At 41.8% G+C, this 17559-nt stretch overlaps 1 protein-coding gene across 1 annotated transcript in view; it reads left to right on the plus strand.

Annotated features, from left to right (window-relative positions):
• Positions 1-17559, plus strand: part of ST6GALNAC5 (ST6 N-acetylgalactosaminide alpha-2,6-sialyltransferase 5) — a 243791-nt gene that overhangs the window by 140643 nt on the left and 85589 nt on the right. The gene's annotated exons all lie outside the window — the stretch shown is intronic.

Consider the following 17559-nt stretch of genomic DNA (forward strand, 5'->3'; position numbering starts at 1 on the left):
TACAAGGAATGAAACAATCCCTGCTTGAAAGGAGGTTTCCATCTAACGAGAGAGACAAGGACATATAAGATATAAACAGTATAAATACAAAGTTAATAAACATATATTGAGAGGAAAGGCACAACAATTGGGAGATCAGAAAAGGATTCATGCAGATGGTATCTGACAATCCCTGAAACTCCTCCCTCAGATTGGACAGCTCCTCCCCAAGCCTCCATTTGAGAAGGGCACCCAGAGCCACCATACTTCATGCCTCTCCTGGCTTGTCTCTGAGAGTTCACTTCTGCCTATAATTCACACACTTGAAAGTACTGCCCACACACACCCCTGTGCCTCTCCCCATTAGAAGTTTCATCCCAGACCTTCCAGGCCTCTGTTTAAGGAAGTCTCCTCCCTTTTCACCTTCCTTTCATGCCATTTCCTCCCATTAGAAGGAGAGCTCCTGGAGGGATAGAACCCTGATGGTTTTTGTATGCCCAATGCTTAGTGTGCCTGGCACACAGTAAGGATTTAATAAATTTTTGTTGACTGACTTGTTGGCCTGGAGTAACACAGTCTTACAAGCCTTAAGCAGTCATTTTACAAGGGCAGAGAGGGTAAATGCTGAAATCTTGGGGGAAATCAAGGATGCTGTAATACCCAGATACTGGAGAGGAAAGTGCTTGGCCAATCTTAAGACACTAGATGAATGCTAATTACCAATAACCTTGTGGTCATTATTATGATTGTACAGGAATTAAAAAATCAGGGATTGTTGACTTATACACACACTCTCATGTTTAAAAAATCTTTGGAGAAATGATTCACTTGTGTCTCAAGGGTATCCTTGGTGAAAGATGCTGTTTGTTTGTTTTGCAAGATAATTTGGGGTAAGTGACTTGTCCAGAATCACACAGCTAATGTCCAGTGTCCGAGAAAAGATTCAAATTTAGGGTTCCCCTGACTCTGGGGTCAGTGTTCTATCCACTGCACCACTTAATTGCCCCTCCCTGGTGAAAGTTGGAGAGGTAACAGAGCAGTTGATTACATCTTAAGCAAATCAATCTTGCTTGACTGTTTGTTGATCTTTCTTTAGAGTAAAGTTCTATAGAGAACAATAAAGGGTCTCCTGTAACATCCATGTGTTCAGACCATACAAGATTCCTAAGCAAATGCAGCCACAGTGAGAACTATATTTAGTGGCCTTCTTATTAATATCAGCTGAGACATAAAATTAAGAGATGCATGTTCCTCAAAGGTGTTTTCTCCTGTCATGGACAGTGTCTTTCTCCAAGTCAAAATGGAAAGAGAATTCCCTATCAAATAGAGGGTAAATTCCTTCCTGTGCTCCTAGGTACAAAAGATATCACACTGGTTACACCAATCCCCAAAACATTGCTGGATCTCCTCAATGACATTCATGATTTTTCGAAAAGATGTCAGCCTAACAACCCACATAGGAAAGATTAACTGGATGAAATATATCTATTGTCCTCACAATGACATGTGATGGGAGGAAGGAGAAGGAGAAGGAGAAGAATGGGGTGCATTGCTCTTGGGAAACTGGTCACTGTGTCTAATGGTCCTAGACTATTACACAGGCCAAAATTTTGAACACAAATGTCTGGGGATAGTACCAGGACTGCACTTCCAGCTCACCGTCTGGTCTAATCCACTTACACGCCATGTGCCTTGGGCCTCACGGGCATCCTCCTCTCAATGCTGCCCTCCTCCTCTTTCCAGCTGCCCTTTAGGACAGACTTCTCCTATTCAAATATTTAATTCTTGACAGTAGGGGACATTTTGTTCTTCTGCATTTTTATCCTCGGCATTCAGCACAGTTTATTTGCTTAACACATATTAATAAATATTTGCTTTATCTGTCTCTCTACCTATTCATCTACCTTGGCACAACACATTCTCCAAGGATTTGAAAGCACTTCTGATTCAGAGGGCAATCAATAGAGAGACACTTGGTGGGCACCAAGAAGTCACACTCACGGATGACCCAAACTCAAAGATGACCCACATTCAAGGAGTGGTGCAAGGTCTATACTGGAGGAAGGATAAGATTGGAAAAGAAGATGGGCCAATTATGTGGCTGGAGCAAGAGATTACTGGCAGTCAGCATGAGTGCTTTCTTGGCCTATTGTTGTGTAAAAGAATGAGAAGGGTAGATGGGCTGAGCTCTGTACCAAAAGAGAGATTGTTCACTCAAAGTCATGGGACCATAGATTCAGTGCTCGCGTGAGAAAACCAACCAGATTAGTTAGTCCAACAGCCCCATTTTACAGATGTGAAAACAGAGGCCCAAAGAAGTTTGGTCAATTGCCCAGGGTCATGTAGGTAGTAAGTTACAGAGTGATGATTCAAATCTGTATCCCTGGACTCTTAACCAGTGCTCCACAGAACCATGATTCACATGCCTTGCATGTGCAAGTCACAGTACTAGACACTGGGGATTCAAAGATGAAAATCCACATGATGCATGACCTCTTTAGTTTACCATCCACACAGTTTACCATCTACAAGGCAAGCTGTATTACAGCCAGATGACAAGAGTTGTCAGTCTAATCTTTCTATCTGTCTGAAAGGAGATATTTACTCACTTTTTTCTGGAAAAAAAATCTTTTAATGAAAAAGAGAAAGGCTTCATAAAGTCCGTACACAATGTGAACCTTGAATACCTGACAGAGATATAAAAGGAAACTTATGAGAGAACATCATTCCCCAGTTCTGCACAGCATACCCATTTCAGATCCTGGGTCCAACAAAAAGCAGCCCTGGCTGATGAGAACAGAAATGAACCAAGCAGCCCTGATGTCCCTGTTACCTGTGAAAGGTGGCAGAGTATTATGGAATAAATGTAAAACCAAACTCATGTTCCTGAGGCACTTTAAGGGTTACACATCCCCATCCTCAGCACAAGCCAAGGAGAGGGAGGTAGTGAGATTATTGTCTCTATTTTACCAATGAGCAATTAGAGCTGAGAGAAGTTGAGGGATGGGATAGTAGGTCATTGGTCTAGCATTGGAAGGGATCCCAAGGCTATATAGTCCAACCCCTTCATTTTTTAAAATGTTTATTTATTTATTTTTAGTTTTCCCCATTCATTTCTACAAAATTTTGAGTCCCAAATCTTTTCCCCATCTCTCCCCTCCCCTCACCCCCAAACACCTTGCACCAATGTGCCCTCTGTTCTATCATACACCTCCTTTCCCTTATCTCCATCTTCTCCCTTGTCTTGTAGGGCAAGATAAATTTCTTTACTCAATTACTTGTATTTCTTATTTCCCAGCTATATGCAAAAATAATTCTCAACATTCGTTCCTAAAACTTTGAGTTCCAACTTCTCTCCCTTCTTCCCTCCTCATCCATCCCCACTGAGAAGGTAAACAATTCAATATAGGCTACATATGTGTACTTTTGTGTACGACTTCCATAGCAATTATGTTGTGTAAGATTAACTATATTTCTCTCCATCCTATCCTGCCCCCATTAATTCTATTCTCTCTTTTGACCTTGCCCCTCCCCAAAAGCATTTACTTCCAATTGCTCTCTCCTCCCATTTGCCCTCTCTTTTATCATCCCTATCACCCCACTTATCCTCTTCTCCCCCACTTCCCTATAGTGTAAGATAGTGTGCATGTTATTCCTTCCTTAAGCCAAAGGTGATGAGAGTAAGCTTCACTTTTTCCCTCTCACCTCCTCCCTTTTCCCCTACACTGAAAAAAGCTTTTTATTGCCTCTTTTATGGGAGATAATTTACCCCATTCCATTTCTCCCTTTCTCCTCCCAATATATTCCTCTCTCACCCTTAATTTCATTTTTTTAGGTATCATCCCTTCTTATTCAGCTCACCCTGTGCTCTCTGTCTACATACGTGTGTGTGTGTGCATAATCCCTCCAAATACCCAAATACTGAGAAAAGTTTCAAGAGTTACAAATATTGTCTTTCCATGTGCGAATGTAAACAGTTCAACTTTAGTAAGTCCCTTATGATTTTTCTTTCCTGTTTACCTTTTCATGCTTCTCTTGATTCTTGTGTTTAAAAGTCAAATTTTCTATTCAGTTCTGATCTTTCCATCAAGAATGCTCAAAAGAAATGCTGTTGCATGAAATGACCATTTTTCCCCTGCTGTATTATACTCAGTTTTGCTGGATAGGTGATTCTTGGTTTTAGTCCTAGTTCCTTCAACTTCTGGAATATCATATTCCAAGCCCTTTGATTCCTTAATGTAGAAGCTGCTAGATCTTCTGTTATCCTGATTGTATTTCCACAATACTCAAATTGTTTCTTTCTGGCTGCTTACAATATTTTTTCCTTCACCTGGGAACTCTGGAATTTGGCTACAACATTTCTAGGACTTTCTCTTTTTGAATCTCTTTCAGGACATGATCAGTGGATTTGTTTAATATTTATTTTACTCCTTGGTTCTAGAATATGAGGGCAGTTTTCCTTGATAATTTCATGAAAGATGATGTCTAGGCTCTTTTTTTTTATCATGGCTTTCAGGTAGTCCCATAATTTTTAGATTGTCTCTCCTGGATCTATTTTCCAGGTCAGTTGTTTTTCCAATGAGATATTTCACATTATCTTCTACTCTTTCATTCTTTTGGCTTTATTTTATAATTTCTTGGTTTCTCATATAGTCATTAGCTTCCATCTCCTCTATTCTGATTTTTAAATAACTATTTTGTTCAGTGAGCTTTTGAACCTCCTTTTCCATTTGGCTAATTCTGTTTTTTAAAGCATTCTTCTCCTCATTGACTTTTTGGATCTCTTTTGCCAATTGAGTTAGCTTAAGGTGTTACTTTTTTCAGCATTTTTTTGGGTCTCTTTTAGAAAGCTGTTGACTTGCTTGTCATGATTTTCTCGCATCACTCTCATTTCTCTTCCCAGTTTTGCCTCCCCCTCTCTTACTTGATTTTCAAAATCCTTTTTGAGCTTTTCCATGGCATGAGACCATTGTATATTTATTTTGGAGGTTTTGGATGCAAAAGCCTTGACTTTTATGTCTTCCTCTGATGGTAAGGGTTGTTCTTCCTCTTCTGAAAGGATGAAAGAAAATACCTGTTCACCAAGAAAGTAACCTTCTGTAGTCTTATTTTTTTCCCCCTTTTTGGGCATTTTCCCAGCCAGTTACTTGACTTTTGAGTCCTTTGTCAAGAGAGGGGCATACTCTGGGGACCCATAAGTTCTCAGTTCCTCCAAGGTGGCAAATCAAGGAAGTGGAGTTTTCTCCTCTCCTGGCCTGAACTCTGGTCTGGGAGCTACTAAAGCTTTTCTGCCCAGGATTTGCAAGTAAAATTCCCTTTCCAGAGCCTCCACCAGCTCCACCACATCAACCAGCACTCTTCCTCACCCCAGAGCCGCCACTCAGAGCTGAGACTCAGATCAGCAGCTCAATTCCCCCAGGGGCTTTAGGTCAAGGGCTCCAAAAATGTATGCTGCTGCTGCTGCCACTGCTACTGCTTGGGGCCAGGGTTAGAGGAGAACCCTGCTCCCTTCTCCCCAAGGTGAAAAAAACTTTCTCACTGTCCTTTGAAGCTGTCTTTGGTGTTTGTGGATTGAGGGATCTGAGAACTGCAGCTACTGCTGGGGATTCCACCCTTGAGGCCTGTTCCATTCCTGTTCCTGCTGGTGCAGTGCAGCCAATGCTCTGCTCCTCATGTGATAGACCTTTCTTGTAAGCCTTCTAGGCTACCTTGGGCTGGAAATCTCTTTCATTCTGTCATTTTGTGGCTTCTACTTCTCTAGGATTTGTTTAGAGTCATTTTTACAGATATTTTATGGGCTGTGGAGGAAAAGCTAAAGTAGCTGCATCTTTCTACTCCACCATCTTGGCTCTGCCCAACCCCTTCATTTTGCAGACGAGAAAACATAGACCCAGGGAGGTTATGGAACATCTCTACCCAAGGTTATGTAGAAATGTAAGTGGGTCAAAGTTAGGATTTGAAGCTGCTTCTTTGGACTCCAGAATGAAAACAATGCTCTCTCTCTCTCTCTCCCTCCCCCCCCCCTCTCTCTTTCTGTTTCTCTGTCTCTTTCACTCTCTCTTTTTTTCTCTCTCCTGTACCAACAAAGCCTCCCTTGGCCCAATCCCACACACCTCCTCAAATGTGAAACCTGATATCCCAGCCTAAGTCTCTCCTAACTCCAATTCCAGGGCTTTTTTCCATATTGCAAATGTCATTTTATAATACCACGTACTTAAATTTTAAAGTTTAAATGTTAAAACTTTTAAACTGTACAAGGGTTTTAAGATGCTTCTGTAAGATAAGGAGCTTTGTTGAGCTTTTTTCTTTTTTACCCCCCAAACTAAACCTAGTGTTATTAAGGTTCAGCCACTAATATGTGCAAAATTATTGGGAATAGAACTATTTGGCATGTAATTATACTGAGCAGAATCTGGGATCCTTTACACTATATGAATTACTTATCCAAGGATGAGAGCGGTAAATTTCATCCTAGGTAAATAACAGTCATCCTATTATAGGAAAAGAGCAGTGTTTTCATACCTGGAATGGAAATTATTTTAAACCATTTCCATGCTATACTTAGTCATTATTATTTAACATCTAGGAACGATTACAAAGAAATACACTGTAGCCTCTGGCTATTTCCATACAAAATGATTGGATTTATTCTCTGACCAATTTTGCCAAAAAAGAGACAGAGAGAGACTCATTCCCTTTTGGAGTTGGTACAGTATGCCCTGGTAGCCTGTGGAAGACTGGCAGCTTTGGCAATGGTCTCCAGGAAGTCCAGGAGAGATTGGAGTTTGGCAAGCCACTCCCATATCTAATAGGAAACTTGTCACTCACCCCTCTGTCACCTTGGGGAGATTAGAGAGGTGGGGAGGCTGAATTTCTTGATTCTGCAGAGTGTGTTGTGAGAACAGCAACACGTTGTGGGATTCTCATGGAAGAGAGGAGAAAGGTATTTGTTTCCCTTCTCAGATAGTCTGTTGTGGTCTCTTAAAAGACTAGCTATAAAGGACCATCAGCACTGGTCCAGGGTTTACTGTGAACAGGATATTAGTCAAGGGGAGGAGAAGCTTGTTAGAGAAAGCCAGAGTTGGCAACCTGCATCTAACACTGACTAGATGTGTGATCTTGGTCATTATTCAATCTAATGAGACCTGTCAGAGTCTCCTCATCTGTAAAATGGGGATAATATGAGCACCTACCTCCCAGCACTGTTGAGGAGGATGGAATGTTGGTGTGAAATGTTTTGTGGTCCTTAAAGCATTATGTAAACATGCTGTTATTTAATTACTATTATTATGGTCTAGCCTCCACTCTAAGGAATTTACAGTCCAGGAGGGGAACGAGACACCAACACAGAAGTCTATGGTCTATAATATGGTGCAGGAACAGGGGATCATGGACAGAGAGCTAGGGGGACTTGTAGTCATGACTCAATCAGCAAGCATTTGGTGCTTTGGTGATGGTGAATAATTGAAATAGCTGCCATTAACATAACGACCAGCAAGGCTCTGCTATGTGCTTTCTATGTGTGCATTTCATTTTATACTAAGGACCTGCTATGCATCTGCCCCTGTGCTGAGACCTAGGATCCCAAGACAAAAATGAAGCCATTCCTGTCCTCAAAGACCTTGCATTTTACGGAAATGAAGGTGCTTCTAGAGAGTTTAAGACAATGCAAAGTCTGAAAGAAGAAGTTGCAGTAAACCAGCAAGGAGAAGGAGCAGGGAAAGTTTTGTGAAGTTGACCATGCTTGATTTGGGCTTTAAGGAGGTGGGGTGAGACAGAGCAAAGGAAACAGCCCAAGTCAGGGCCCCAAAATCCTGATTTCTGTGCTAATCTGGGGATGAGGAGCCCTACAACATGGGATTGTGGGATTTGTAATCAGAAGTTCTGACTCCAAATTCTTGCTCCACCCCATCCTACCCAGATACCTTTGGACAAGTGGTCATTTGGCCTGTCCAGCTCCCAACTACCTCATGTATAGGAAAAGGGTTTAATTTTAGACTCACTGCCAGGGAGTCAAATGTTTGATCTATGTTCCTCTGAACTCAGTACTGCATGCGCGCGCACACACACACACACACACTTACACACACACACACACACACACACACACACACACACACACTGCTCCATCCTGCATCACCAAAAGTGCCTGTGCAAAACATTTGCCCTATGTCCAGACCTTGGTAAGTCATGGCTGCTGTCTGATTACCAACCCAAGGTCAGTCTCAGAGAAGCTCATCACATCACCTAGCAGCACAACTTCTGAAGACTATCTAGCTCTCCCCCCACTTCTGGACTCACATCTCCCTGAAAGACTCTAAATGCATGATCCCATTGGTGATTCAGCATCACACAGCACCTGAAGACCATCTTTGGTTTCAAGCATTGATTGTGACCACCCAGTGCAGAGATGTGGTTAGGGTAAGAGATTCAGATGCAGGCATACTGACTGTGATAGGCCTGTAAATTGTTGGGACTGATTGTTTTGGTTGACTGTATATTCCCAACATTAGCAAAGTACCTTACACTTAGTAGGTGCTTAATCAATACTTGTTGAATTGAATTGAATTGTTTTATAGAATGAAAATGACCACAGAGACTGCCATTGCATTTCTCCTTGGTTTCCAGGAAGGGACAGCCACTCTCAACACCCCACTAACATTTCTATCAATTAAAACATGAAAACACATGTACTCACTGCATACAAACAGCAGGAACACTGGATCTCATCTTTACCTGTTTCATAAAGTCTGAAATCTTAGCACACATTGCTACTACAGCATATGGTTTGGGTAATAGTATTGTTTTCTTGTTGTCCAATGCAAAGTGGCTCGGAGTCCAAACAGAGAAGAAAAATCCTTTCTTTGAACCAGCTCTAGGCTTCAATAAAGCTGTCTCAAGTCTGAATTTTTAAAAATCATGAATTCTCTTAGGAACCTCTACAAGAGTCCAGGCAGGGTGAGGACTTTCAAGTCAAAGGATCTCATTCAAAGTCCAACTTTCCCTAAATAGTTTTGAGTTTAGGCAATCAAGCCATCGATAATTTTTTAAACACTTACTATGTGCCAAGCATTGTGCTAGGCACTTGGAATGCAGACAATGATAAAACAATTCCTTCCTTCAAGGAGCTTACATTCTATCAAGCAATTAACCTGACCCCTTTTGGCCCACATGTCCTCATTGCCACTGGACCCAGATGGCTCCAGAGGAGAGAGTGAGGCTAGTGACTTTGCACAGCCCTGCCTCACTTAAATCCAATTCTCTTGTAAGTCATGGCATCACTTTCCTGATGTCATGATCCTCTTCAAGAATGAAGGACAACCACCACCATCATTAACCTCATCTGTGAAATGAAAAGGATAGACTAGCCAACCTCTCAGGTCCCCTTCCATCACCAAATTTATGATCATAGAATCCTTTATTTGGAGGGCAGAGCAGTTACCTGTTGATTTCCAGGGGCTTTTGCCCAAGGCATTTTCTGCTCTGTTTCAATTCAGTCATTCAAGCATTCATTTGATAAGTAATTATTACTTCTGTATGTAGCATTGTCCTAGGTACTAGGAGAGATTCAAAGATGAAGGAGTTAGCACAATCTTTTCTCTCAAAGACCCCATAAACCAGTCATGTGCATTTCCTGGATGGTCAGAACTTAAAACACAGAAATATAGGGATTTTCAACTTTCTTCCTAGTTCAAAATTAATATCAAGCATCTTCTATTATAGGTGCAAGGCAAAGGAGTAATAAAGACAAAGGGAAGGGGGTGGGGATTAATCTCTGCCCTCACGGACCATAAATTCTCCTGGGAGAAAAGAATACTTAATCAGATGAGCAAGTGCAAGATAATTAGAGGAAGTGGAGAGTGCATGAACTAGGGAGAACAGGAAAGCCTTTTCACTAGAGGTGGTATCAAAGTGAATTTTTGATGAAATCAAGGCATTCTAACCAGTGGAGGTGAGAAGTAAGCATAGTCCAGGCACAGAGGCAAGAGATGGAATAGAGAATGAATCTGGCTTTAATGACAGTGTGGAAAGAGGAGTAATGTGAAGTAAACCTGGATGTGTCCACTGGTTCCAGAATGTAAAGGCCTGTAGAAGTCAAACATTTTATCCTTGAATAATGGGTTACCCAAGATTCTTGGCCAGATGAGTGACATGGTCAGACTCCAAGAAAATTAATGTGGCAATATGTGGAGAAAGGAATAGAGAGGCAAAAGACCAGAAGCTGAGAGGTCAAGTAGAATAATTCTGAGAATCCAAGCAAGAGAGGATGGGGGCTTGAGATGGAGAGGGAGCTATGTGAGTGGAGAGAAGGGGATCAAAGTGAAAAATGTGGAGGGTGATCTAACAAGATGTGCAACAAAGTGGATGGATGCAATGAGAAGGGAAAGGGAAGACTCAAGGATGGCACTAAGATGCAAAATTGGGTGACTAGAACAATGGCAGCACACAACAGAAATAAGGTAACTTGGAAGGGGGCAGAGCTGGAGGGGAAGATGAAGAGCTATGTTTGGGACACAAATTTGAAATGCTTGGTGACATTAAGGTGTCTTTCTCAGAGTAGGCACCTAAATGTGCTGAATTGAATTGAATTGATGCCCACCTGGCAAATAGTGATGTGAGACTAGCACACAGAAGCAAGATTACGGTTAGACAGAATTTTGAGTTATTAGAATCAAAATCAAAATGAAACCCAGAGTAACTGAGAAGAGCATTGGGAGAGAAAGTATAAAGATGGAAGAGACAACTAAAAAGAGCCTTGGGCTTCACTCTCTGTGGGACATAGATGGAGATTCAGCCAAGAATACCAAGAAGGAGTAGTTAGGAAGGTGGGAGAACCAGGAGAGAGCACTGCTGCTATAAAAGCTAAGAGAAGAGAGAGTATCCAGAAGGAGGGAGTACTGGACAAGGGTGAAAGCTATGGTTTCCTTATGTGCCAGTTGCCATTTTTTGCAGAAAATACATTTTTCAGGGAGTGACCTTGGTCCCATCCCATTTGCTAGTTTCATTTTCTTCTTCTGATTTCTAGTAGAAGACAAGAGAGGCTAGCAAGCTAATAGATATAAAAGCCTTTCCTTTTTTTATTAACCAGTCTTATGATTTAATTCATGTAAAGATCAACCAACAGCTGATCTGTGATGTATGATCTCTAATGGTTGGTTGTGGTTGTGGTCCTTCGTTCTTGAAGAGGACCAAAATGACATCACTATGATAAAGTGAAGTTTCAATGTGTCTGACTGTGGCTGATCAGACCAATACAAGCTATACCACAGACTGGACACAGACAGTTCATGTGAACATTTGGGGTGGTTACTCCAAATTTGTGCATCTTATGTTTCCTTTGTGCTATTTCATTTCTGCACAGAAATAGAGCACAGAACACAGCACCTTTTCTGATGTGGGCATGCCAAGCTGAGTGGTCCTATGCCAGTGTCTCCCATGTTGCACAATCAAATCCAAAGTTCTTTTGAGTGTCCTTGTATCATTTCTTCTGGCCACCATGTGATTGCCTGCCCTATGCAAGTTCTCCATAAAATGGTCTTTTTGGCAAGCATACATTTTGCATTCAAACAACGTGGCAGCCCATTGAAGTTGTGCTCTCTGAAGCATAATTTGAGTGCTTGGCAGTTTAGTTCGACCAAGGATTTCAGTGTCTGGTACTTTATCCTGCCAGGTGATCTTCAGAATCTTCCTAAGATAGTTCAAATGGAAGCGATTCAGTTTCCTGGCATGGTGCTGGTAGACTGTCCATGTTTCACAGGCATACAACAATAAAATCAGACCAATGGCATACTCAGAGGATACTTGATTTGCAGGAAGGTCACTCAGCCCATGTCAGAGGCAACACTTGAACCCAAGTCTTCCTGACTTAAATGCCAATCCTCTATCCACTCCGACACTCCCTGTCAGACATTTCAGAAACCATTCACCTGAAGAACCAATATATTTTCCAACCACAGAAAGCCAAACCTCGTATCTGTCATTTTCTATTGCTAATGAACACTTACTGAGTACCCACTGTTTTTTTTCCAGGATATAAGGATTTATACCAATAATCTTTTAGTATCTTATGAATGTGAAGTTTATAATAACAGGAGACTTCCTATCTATTCTACAAGCTAACACCATGGCTCTCCCAGGATACTCAGAGCACCAAAAGCTTCCAGGGTCAGCAACTCCAAGATGGGCTACCTTCCACCCTCCTCTGATGACCCCGCTTTCCAACTAATCCGGAATGCTCCCCACTTCTCCTCTCACAGCACCATTCTTTCTGAATATGATATTCAACACCTCTACCTTAAGAAGCAAAAAAGGCTGAGTCAGGGCTCTGAGCTCAATTTCCCTCCAGGTTCCTGGGAATACATTCTGGTCCAAACCCCAAGCAATTTCTCTAATTAAAGACATTAAAAAAGAGTGTCTCTAATTGGCTTGGAAATAGACATTCTTAGAGATATTAAAGAGACAACCACAACCCCTGGGGAAAATGGACTCTTAATTCAGCAGCTCTTCTAAAAATGATTCTTGAAAGGGAAGTTGACTTGCCTCTTTTGCATTTCCTGAGCGATCCCCAGGCCATTCAAAGCTCAGGTAAACTACAGTTTCCTTTATCCCCTGGTGTTTGAACTGGGATTATAACCTTCCATCAGTCTGAGCGTTAGACCGAGGTCATTTCTACAAGAATCTGAAGTACAGTCAGAGAAAATTAGCACATCTCCATCACACGCCAATTACGGTTCACTGAGAGTAAGGCAGGCACCTTTCAAAGGCTTGTTACTGTGCTGAAGAATACAGCGGCCTTCAAAAATCCCCAAAGAATTCCTGAGTTCTTGTAAGTGCTCCCTCCAGAGGAGTTCCTCCCCACCTGGGGAGATCCAGCAACAGGAGAACAAACGCTGTTTGAACTCCCTAATTCTTCCCAGTCTCTACCCCATTATCACATGTGCTCAAATGGGCCAAAGATTCAAAGATGGATGCCTAGGAAGAATGAGAGATGCATTTCTAAACACTGGAGTTCTCTCTTTCACTATGTTCTACAACTGAATAAAGTCAAGACTCTCAGGAAATGCAAATGTCTACATAGTGTCTGCTACATGACGGTGTTGTTGCTGTTGCTGGCTAAATCATCTCACTAGAAAGACAGTGATATGATTAGACAGATCGCAGAGATGGTCAATGACCTTGCCCATGGGCAGCTAGGTGGTGCAGTGGATAGAGCACCAGTACAGGAGTCAGGAGGACCTGAGTTCAAATCTCACTGCAGACATTTGACACTCACTAGCTGTGTGACCTTGGGCAAGTGACTTAACCCCAATTGCCTCATCCTGGGTCATCTCCAGTCATCTTGATGAATATCTGGTCACTGGAGTCAGAAGGTTCTAGAGGAGAAGTGAGACTGGTGACCTGCACAGCCCTCCCTTACTCAAAACAAAGTCAAGTGCAAGTCATGTCATTATTTCTCTGATGGTATGGTCTTCTTCAGCAACAAAGGATGCACACACACACACACACACACACACACACATACACACACACACACCTTGCCCCTTGCACTTAGTTGGTCTTCTATCTACCCAACTACATAGGACTAGGGTTTAAAAACTGGGGGGCTCTGAATTCCAGAAATGTTTAGTAATTGCTGGGCAGATAACCATTGTCTAGGTTATTAGATAGGCAGACAGATAGATAGAGAGAGAGAGAGAGAGAGAGAGAGAGAGAGAGAGAGAGAGAGAGAGAGAGAGAGAGATGATAGATAGATAGATAGATAGATAGATAGATAGATAGATAGATAGATAGATAGATAGATAATTTATAAATCATAGTTAGGTCCTGATTAGTGCAATAATGAATCCCTTGAAAGTCTGTATTAATCAAATTTGCACTCCATATTTCCATTGGGCTGGAACTCATCACCATCTTTTGTATAATTTGAACTTTGAATAGTGAAAATTAAAATACGTGCAACCGCTTCAAGGGATTTATTGTTTGTTAGCTACACTTACAATTTTCTGGGCACTCTGCTAAGTGCTGGTGGGGTATGAATGAGAAGACAAGATGATGCTTATTCTCAAGTAGTCTAATAGAGGCTGGGCAGTCAGAGAGCTGCTCAGTCAGGGGCAAGGCTGCTGGTGAGGAGGGGGAGTCTGGAGGGGGCTGCTGAGGAACAGTCCAAAGAATGTGCTGAGCCAGGAGTGAAGTCTAGCCTTCAGAAATGGAGATATGGGAGGGACAGGGAATACTCACTGCGCTAGGTAAGGTCTCTGGCTCAAAACACATAAGCTCAAGAGGAAGCTTAAGCCTGAGGACCTTGGATATTGGGGAGGACTCTGCTGTTTGTTCTAAAGATATTCCCATCTATTCTAAGAATATTCTGCTGGGGAGATAAGAACCTTCTAGCCAGGGCTCTGAGTCAACCAGGCAAACAAATGAAGAGAGGCTTCTTGCTGGTCTCAGTCAGGAGCTTCTGACTTTACTAAAGGTGCTGAACCAAGGCAATAGGCTCTATATAAACTGAAAGTGCATGGCACCACGTGCTCTTCTTTTGAAGAGATGGCCAAAGACTTCAGGGGAGACAGAAGCTTGAGGCTCCAGCAGAGGCTATCTGACCATTTGAGCAATGGGTTGGAGCAAGATCCAGTAAAGATGACAGGTTCAATGATGCAACATCCAGGAAGCAGCATCTCAAGGACCAGTGCCCAGTGGGAGTGTCTGAAGGAAAGTACAGTAGAATAGCTTCTGGTAGAGGCTCTCCTCCTGACTAGGTGGCATCCAGTGGAGATTGAAATCTACCCAGGAGAAGGATGGGACACAAGACCAGGAGGGGAAAGACCTGCTGGGAAGAGAGCAGTGGTGTCACCAGAAGAAATCAACATCCCTAAAGAGACAGATGTTTCTCATTCATACATGCAACTTGGTCATATATGCCCCAAGATATTTATTTGCTGTGTGACCCTGGGTAAATCACTTAACCTCTGTCTGCCTTATTTTCCTCATCTTTAAAATGGGAGTAATAACAAGTACCTTCTTCACATGGTTGGTGCAAGGATAAAGTAAGATATATGTTTGCAAACCTTAAAGCACCATATACATGCTGGCTAAAATTATAATTATTACACATGTGCCCCTCAACAGGGCACATAGACCTGGCCCATCCATGTTCCTTAGTGTACCCTTCCATTATACATTCCTAAGTCACATGAATCCCATCTATAGGTTCACACTTCTGTTTGATAGTGATATTTGAGGGAGAGTGTACCCCATGTTTCTTTGGAATATGTTTTGATGCCACTTTTCTCATCATGTTATTCCATTGCTTTGAACGGATTGTGTCCTTCAGCAGACTGGCAAAGTTAAAATACATCAGTTGGGGCTCATGAGCTCTGATTTCAGGAGATGCAGACCCAAAGACCCCTTGAGCATGGTACAGCTATTTCCTGGGGGAGGCACCTTGTGAGTTATTGGGGTTGCTCTGGACATCACAAAAACAGGACACATCAGGTCAGTCAGGAGACTAGCGTGACAATATAGAAAGTCTACCATGAGGTCATAGGTTTGGAGATCAGCTAGCCCAACTCTTTCATTTTGTGGCTAAGGAAACTTGAGTCTAAGAAAAGAAAAACAACTTGCTTAAGGACTTATAGGATTAGCAAGCTAGTGATAAAGCCAAGACTTGAATCTGGTTCCTCTCATTCTAAACTCTGACTCCCACCAAAATAGGGTAAAAACTGAGCCTTCATCTGCCTTTACTGTCTCAGATTTGCCCAGCTACATTGTACAAAGATCAGCAGATCAAAGAAATTCTAGAACTTGTGTACTAGATTTGGAATGGGCTTATTTATAAGCCAATAGCAAGGCAAGCTAGTTCATCAAATAAGGAAGGTGCAGTGTGGAGGAGAGAAATGCTTGGTAATTGTTTTCATGATGGATAAACTGACATCAAATGTTGATAGCTATAAAGACCCTACAGAACATAGAGTCATCGAATTCATTCTGGTTTCCAGGGAAAGTACAGTAAAATCAAAATATAAACAAAGAAAAAGCCTATTTTTCTGGGTAAAATAGCATAACATGCACACTCGTGCAATGACTTTTTAAGACAAATTCAATTGAGAGGGAGAAGAAACCCTCTATCTTGGAAAGAAGTGCCTTTGAGGGTTTAGACTGGAAGTTCCATGAAGGCAGGGTAGGTCTTTTACCTCTTTTTGTATTCACAGCACTTAGCACAGTGCCTGAAACATAGTAGATTGGAAATAAATGTTTATTGATTGATTGAATGAGAGGACAGACCCTGTGACTCCAACTCTGGGAAGGATACAGACACTAAGAAGTTGGTGTTGGGTGGAAAGCAATTATTGGGAGAAAGCAGCACCAATGGGTCAGAGATTAGTTGGATAGGTGGACAGTGACTGAGAGGAGGAAACCAGCCCTCTGTAAGCTTCCTACTTTTACTAATTATTCTTGCTAAGTAGGGACCAAGCTTAATTGTTTCTAAGGAATATGGGTGTGGCCAATGCTCTCTAGCATTCAGGGCCTTGAGACAGTATTCCTTTCTCTTTACCCTAGTTACAATTCTGGCAGAACTCTAACAATGAAGAGGAAAAGTTGGCTATGGAAATTTCAGGATTTCTAGATAAGCATGAAACATGTTCTTAGGTCAATCTATGGACAAGCATTTATTAGAACTAGATGGCATGGTGTCTTTTTGGATAAATTCTTTGAGAGGGAGGAAAGAAAACATACAGGCCATAAAGTTCTCAAGTCTATTCGAACAAGAGGAGAAGGAGGAGATGAAGACATCCATGTAGTACTTTACAACGTGCAAAGTGCTTTATATAAGTGAATACATCTGATCCTCTTCTCCACCCTGAACAGTAGTTGCCATTCTTAAACCCATTTTACAGATGAGGAAGGTGATGCTCAGAGAAGTGACTTGTTCAAGTTCACATAGCTATTCAGTGTCTGAGGCAAAATTTGGATTCATCTTCCTGCCTCTAAAACTAATACTCTCCTGATTTTCTTCACTATCGATATGGAAATATCTCTCTATATGTATAATTTGCTCTTTCTTTTTTGGCTCAGGAAGAGGAGGAATATGGGGGAGTTAAATAATAACAGAAAAATTAAGTAATAACAGGAAATCACCTCTTTATATAAAACTTGAAGGTTTGCAGACAACTGTCTTCACAACCACCCCCACTCCTATCCTAGTGAGGGAGATACAAGAGAAGAGCAAAACTCCACAGTGAGCTTGGAAGGACAGACCAACACCATTCCTTTAACCAACACAAAGAGACTGTTGGCAAATGTGTTAGAAAAAAGCCATGGGCTTGAAATCTGGCTGAAGTCTTAGGTAAGTACTCAGCAGAAATTTGTCTCAAGATAAGCATTTGACCCTTGCTAATGTCCTAACTAGTGGCATAACCAACGATGTGATAAAGCAGTGACCAAGAAAAGCAGTACATTGGTGAGAACGACCACATCATACCTGGTTGTTTGTTCGTTCATAAGCTTTAGTTTTGACATTTGGTGTCATTGTTAAGTTCGGCTATTTGAGGGGAAGGAAAGGATAAGCACAGGCATTTCAGT

Source organism: Notamacropus eugenii, chromosome 2 (genome assembly GCF_028372415.1).
Source record: "Notamacropus eugenii isolate mMacEug1 chromosome 2, mMacEug1.pri_v2, whole genome shotgun sequence".
NCBI classification, from domain to species: domain Eukaryota; kingdom Metazoa; phylum Chordata; class Mammalia; order Diprotodontia; family Macropodidae; genus Notamacropus; species Notamacropus eugenii.